The sequence below is a fragment of the Pteropus medius genome, unplaced genomic scaffold, assembly GCF_902729225.1.
Source record: "Pteropus medius unplaced genomic scaffold, Ma_sr-lr_union100, whole genome shotgun sequence".
NCBI classification, from domain to species: domain Eukaryota; kingdom Metazoa; phylum Chordata; class Mammalia; order Chiroptera; family Pteropodidae; genus Pteropus; species Pteropus medius.
In genome coordinates, this window is record NW_024352789.1 from 1,706,529 (window position 1) to 1,712,974 (window position 6,446).

Consider the following 6,446-nt stretch of genomic DNA (forward strand, 5'->3'; position numbering starts at 1 on the left):
GTCTGGAAGCTGGTTTTGAAGATGCTCCGTCTGCCTGGGCTGGGGGGAGGGGGGTGGTGGTGGGGGGACAGCCTCTGGGGGTTGGCGTCCTGCGCTCCCACTGCACCTCCTGTCCTTCACTGTGCAGTCACTGAGCTTATCCCGACCTGGTGTCGCCCTGCTGGGAAATGGGGGAGCCGGGCCCGGCGTTTGCGCCTCCTAAGAGCGCGGCCGCTGCCCCCACGCACAGGAGGCTGAGCGGGAACACGCTCTGAGCGCCAGCACAGCGGGGTGGCTGCGGCGTGGTCCCTGTGGGCAGTGGTGGACAAGCTGGGCCGGCTCGTCACCAGCTCACGAGAGGCCACGCTGGCAACCCTGGCTAGAGGGGCAAGGACGCGGCCCCCTCCCGCTGCCCCCTCCGCTGGCAGCGGGCCTTTCAGTGGGGCGTTAATGACACATGGCGCTTCACCCGAGGATCCAGGCGGAAGCCAGGGGCGCCGAGGGAGGGGTGGGGATCGATTCCGGCTGGGGGCAGATGTTCTAGAAGCCCTTTGGGTCTCGTCCTGCAGACCACTGGCCGCTGGGCCTCCACCACTAGGGCTGAGCCCAAACACCCGCTGGGGGGCGCCCTACAAGCCCTCCCCCTACACAGGGCCCACTGCTCGGGCCCTCCGCCCCCGGAGGCGCGAAGAGCTGGGTGCGCCCGGCGTGGCGCACGGGGGGGGGGGGCTGTCGCCCGGCCGGACACCTGTCGCTATAAGGCGAGTGGGCAGGCGGGCGGCCCAGCGCACCCCGCACCGCTCCCCGGGGCTTCCCGCAGCGGCGGGCTGAGTCCTGGCCGGGGGCGGCCGCCGCCCAGGCCGGCGCGGGTCTGCGCAGCTCCAGGAGGCCGGAGACGCGGGAGCGCGGCGCCCCGAGTGAGCTCTTCTGGGGCGCGGGAGGGAGTGTCCTGGGTGCGGCAGCCGCATCCTGCGCCCTGCGCGCCGCCCTCCCCGCCTTCTCCACTTCTGGAACCGCTGGAGGGCGGTGCTCCGCGGTGGCCGAGCTGGCTGCTCAGAGTCCTCGAACCACCCTCCTCCTCAGCTCTGGCCCCCTCGGCCGCCGAGCTCTGGGCCCTAGATCTGCCCTGACCCTCCCCTTCAAGCCCTGGGCTGTCATCCCTTGGCATCTTGCGCGTGGCTGAGGCAGGGTGGTTCAAAATGGGTAGTCTAAGCGGGTGGGCAGTGGGGACAGAGCTCTTAGGGTGGGTGGCTGGATGAGAAGGTCCTGGATGAGAAGGTCCCATGGCGCTGGGCCAGCCCTCTGAGCCTGCGTCTCTCATCCTAACAGTTAGAAGCTGCAGGAATCCGAAATCTGAGACCCGATGGCCGACCTGGACCAGAACAACGACAAGGTGATGACTTCCTGGAAAATGCCACTTTCTTAGGGACCTTGGCTATGGTCTATGGTGACCTCCTCAGTGGCTAAAAATAAGTAGGGAAAGGGGAGGCCTAAGTCAAATCCAGTGATGAGTAATTGTGCAATAAATTTTTTGAGGTGTCAAATCTACTCCTGTGTCCTGGCTTCCCAGTGATTTCTGTTCCTTCCTCTGCTTGGTGGTCAGAGGGTTTGTCCAGTCACCTCTGGGAGTGACTCAGTGACCCGCCAGGCCAGGGCAGCTGGTGGAAGGGTTCACATGATGGTGGACCCATCTCTGACAAGGCTGCTACTGGCTCACGAGGTGTCTTTCTGCAAGTTAGAAAAGATGCCCCTCTGGATGAAGCCCTTTTAAAGAAGGGCTCACATGACCCCAGTAGGGAGGATCCTGAGATGGGCTTGGAGAGGGAAGCAGGCTTGCCCCCAGCTGTGAGGGGTCCAGGTGGGCATGGATAGTCCTAGAAGCGTGCAGAAGATGCGTTTGCTCTTGGTGTGCTGGAGTGGAGGGGCAGAGCAGGGCCCGGGGGTGGGGCCGGTCTGCTCTCCACAGCGATGGGGGCTGGAGGGCACGTCTGGCCTGGCCGAGGCCTGGCCGCCGAGCGCCCTGTCTGAGTTCACCGCAGCTGCCCGTGCCTGGTCAAAGGGGGGGCCAGGCTCTAGGAGTTTGTCCCTGCATTCAGGGATGGGGTCCTTTGAGTTGGGGTGGTCCTGAGGCTAGGGAGATTTTGGGGGGAATGGGAGGAATGGTCCCAGGGGCTGGGCCAATGGTAGCTTCAGCCTTTCCATCAATACTGAGGCCAGCTCGTGGGTGCAGCCTCAGCAGGATCGTCACCCGGCTATTCGCTCAGAGCCAAGGCTGATTTTCAGCTCCACCCCCGGGGGGGGGGGATGACAATCATGTGACTTCATCGTTTGTGTATTTTCAGGCAGGGGTGGGGGTGGAGGACAAGGGGGTAAACTGAATCACTGAAACAACCCCTCCCTCCCCTCCTCAGACCTACCTCCCCAATGAGGTAGGGGAGGTGTGGACAAAAATCATGATTATTTATCAAAAGAGTCATAGGACCCTCGTGACTGAGACCATGGCAACCAGAGTTTACTGACCAAAAGCAGAGAACTTTCATCAACCCCCTCGGACCCTTGCTGACATCCAGATGTCAACAATCACCTGACTGCAAAGGCCTCCCGCTCCCCCGTTCCGCTGACATCCAAGAAATCTGAAATCTGTACTTTCTCGAGATGGTTCTTTAAGCCACTCGTCTGCCATCTTCTCTGCTAGCTGGCTTTCCGAATGACGTTGCTTGCTTCGCCCAACTATTTGTCACTTGGCTTGTTGGCCGTTGTGTAGCCAGCAGTACAAGCTTTCACTAGATGACAGTTTTATTTCCCACACTCAGATGACCACATTAATGAACTAGAATTCATTCTTCCATAGCTCTCCACGAGAAATGTTTTTGTACCGTGTCAAAATGACATGATAAAAACGAGGTCACAGTAGATACTTCTTTCATTTTATTTTTCTCCATTTAGCAATATATCATGAAGATTCCTTCACGTCGACTGGGGGAGCTCTAAATCCTCCTTTTTCGTGGCTGTAGACTATTCCATGGCATATAAGCACCACGATTCACCTGACCTTTTCCTACTTCCCGACCTCCATTTTTTTTCACTACCAGCAATGGAAATATTGCTGAATAAACATCTTTGTATGCACATTCTTAAGAACCGATGCTTTTAATTCTTTAGTACAGAATCCCAGGAGTGAATCTGCTGGGTTGCGGGGGGCATATGCATATTTAATTTAAATAGCTATTGCTACATTACTTTTCACCACAGCAATAACCATTCACACTTCCCATTAGCAGGAAATGAGACCAGCCTTCCTGGCATGGGCAGAATTCAGCACTATCATTTAAGAAGTTTTAGCTTTTCTGATAGGGTTCGGTGGATTTTGAACTACGAGATCTCAAGTGGTGGCTGAGGGGTTTCCACGTGGTGGGGTGGTGGCTCAGATTGGGGGTGGTTCTCCGCTTCAGCCAGAGCTCCGTATTTTTTTATGTATCAGCTCCCCGCAAAGGCTTTATTTAAGAAAGGGGTCTGGGGATACAGGAACGTTTGAAAGCCCTGCCTCGGAGCTGTGTGTGTGGTGTGGGGACTGAAGATTTTGGACAAGGTGGTGACTTGATGAAAGCCTGGACTCCGAAGAGATCTGGTGCCTGGGAAGGGGGGCTTGGAGCGGGGCAAGCCACTCCTGGTGGACCGTGCAGGTGGGATAATGCAGATCTCACCTGGAGGGCAGTGGGGTGGCAGGTGGAGGGCTGACAGGTGTGCACAGACGAGCATGTGGATTCACTGGGTGCGTGTGTGAGCTGGAGAAGGGAGTGGCAGGGGAGCAGGGGAGAGACAGAGACCCTCAGAGCCAGGGGCCACCGCTCAGCGAGATGTCCAAGTAGATCCTTCCCCTGTCTTCTGAGTGCCTGACGTCCTTGCCTGTGTCCCCGAGCCCGGGGGACAGCAACCCAGCCCTCCGTGCAGAGGAAGGAGAGGAAGCGGGGGGCCCCTTCCCACTCTCCTCTGGGATACCAGAGTCACAGCCTTACAGGCCCTCCTGCTGCCTCCAGGCTCGGTTTAGGGCTTTTGGGTGGGGACGGTCCCAGGACATTCTCTCAGGGGACATTCCTTTCCCCTCCTCTTCCCACAGTTCTTCAGGCTCCTAACTTCTGAGTTGCCGCTAGTCCCTTGGGACCCGCCAGCACTCCAGCTCTTCTTACATAAGGACGTCCCAGCCTTATGTCCAGTCCTTTGGCACTTTAGAAAGCTAATGGAGCTTTCCCAAGCCAGGCTTTGCCAGCTCTGGAGGGTCCCAGGGTGGGGACGCTGGTGCTGCTCGGATCGGTCCCTTCTCTTCAGCCTGTAAAGGCTGTGATGGTCCCTTCACAGATCACCTGGAAGCGGGGCCGCCGATGACTTCCATGGGCCTGCCATGCTTCTGCCTTGGGGACTCTGTCCTCCATAGAAAAATACTAAGAATTGGAAAAAAGCGAGGATGAAATGGCACCTTAATAAAGGTGTAATCTTATTTCACTTACGTGAGGGATCAAAACGAAAATGAAATTAATGAACAAAAAAACAGAAACAGAATCACGGATACAGAGAACATTCTGATGGCTGCCAGCTGGGAGCGGGGTTGGGGGTGTGGGCGAAAGAGGTGAAGGGATTAAAAAGGACAAATCGGCAGTGACAAAACAGTCACGGGACGTAAAGTACAACATAGGGAACACAGTCAATGATATTGCAAGTTGCCCCCCTTTTTTCCATCCTCCCATTCGAGGTCAGGGCAAGGGGCTCGCGACATCGGAGCCCACTTTCTGGCCTGGAACCTGGGTGGCTTCCCTTTACACGGGCGGGAAAGAGCTGACCAGCCTCGTGACTGTCGGTCCTTTGGCTCCCCCTGCTGACCATTCATTCCCCACTCAGCTTGGTCTTTTTGTCTTGTGGGAGCCTAGGGGAGCTCTGCGAAGTCTGGGGTGGCGGGATCGCCAATGGATCTCCTGGGAGAACCCGATGGCCAGATGTTTGGCCATCAGCTTGCCCTAGCGGAAGCTGGATTCGGATCCCTCTGGTCCTCTCTAGGATCAAGTAACACTGCCCTGGCGAAGAGCTGCCCCGCAGTGTAAGGAGCGAGTTGAGTTAGACCTCTCGGCCCTAGTTCGTCCTCCACGTGGCTGTCAAGTTAGTCTTTCCCGCAAATGAAACTTCCTACATTAGCTTCTATGGACCGTCCCCCTTCCCCACTCATACGTGGGAGCCCTAGTCTCCAGTGTGTGGTATTGGAGGCTGGAGCCTTGCAAGGTGATCCGGTTCGGATGAAGTCCTGGGTGTGGGGCCCGTAGAAGGACGCCCTCTGCTGGTAGAAAGGAGTGCCGCCCAGCGGGCGACACTGGCCCTGGTCTCCTGAGCTTGCCGTGCATTCTATGATTTGTTCATGCGGTTTCTTTTGTCTCCTGGCCAGCCCCCTCCAGGTTCAAATGTCATCTCCTTTGTGATATCTCAGCTCTCAGAGCTCTCTGCTTTTATCTCTCAGGGCTCCACCCACGGGCCTCTATACTGGTTCTATTACACCGCAGTGTTTCAGGCCTGTCCCCTCTGCATTCCGCTTCCTCCCAGCCCGTCCCCTGAAACCGACTGTGAGGGACCATGCCACCCTCGGAGTGAGGGACCGTCCCGCCCGCATCTTTAGCACAGGGCCTGCCATAGAACGGGTGGAATGGACGAGCACGCGTCCACACTGTGCAGGCTGCGCGCGGGGACCCGCAACGCCAGCATCCAGGAGCTGGAGGACAAGACCAGCAGAGGGCTTCCATGGTCCTCACCTCAGGAACACAGCGAGGGCTCCGTCCTGCGGCCCTGGGGGAGTTCTCGGGCTCTTTTGCAATCAACACACACTTTACCTAAGTGAAATGTCAGAATGCTCTTTTCTCCAAGCCTCAAATCCCGCTCGTGCGGATGATGTTGCCCGGGCCACAGTGATTGGCGAAGAGGTGGTCATGTGACTCGCACTGAGCCAATCAGAACCTGCCCTGGGGGAGGTTGCCGGGGGAGGAAGCGTCTTCCGCCCGCGCTGCTGCACGCGGACGGCGGCGGACGGTGGCAGCCGGTGGCACCCGGGAGCGGTCCCCTCGCGGGGGAAGTCCTCGCCGGGTGGGAGAGGATGCGACCTTCCAGAAAGAGAGACCGCGTCGGTGGAGCCAGCCGTCCATCCATCCTGAAACCAGGCGACAGCATTTGCATCTCAGGATTTACCTGAGTTCCCCTGTGACCTGACTTTTTTTTTTTTTTTGCTGAAGCTACTTTCGGTTTGTTCTTTTCAGCCCCCCAAATCCTGTCTTAGACATCCCTCCAGGAACCCCCACATTCACACCGTCCTGTGGCATCCCCGTGGCCTGTGTTGACTCCTCTTCCCTCCCCACAGGCGCGCATAGGACTGATTAAGTTGGAATTCTGTGATGTCCCCTTGCCCTAGGCCCTCGCTGACTCTGTGAAGTAGGTGG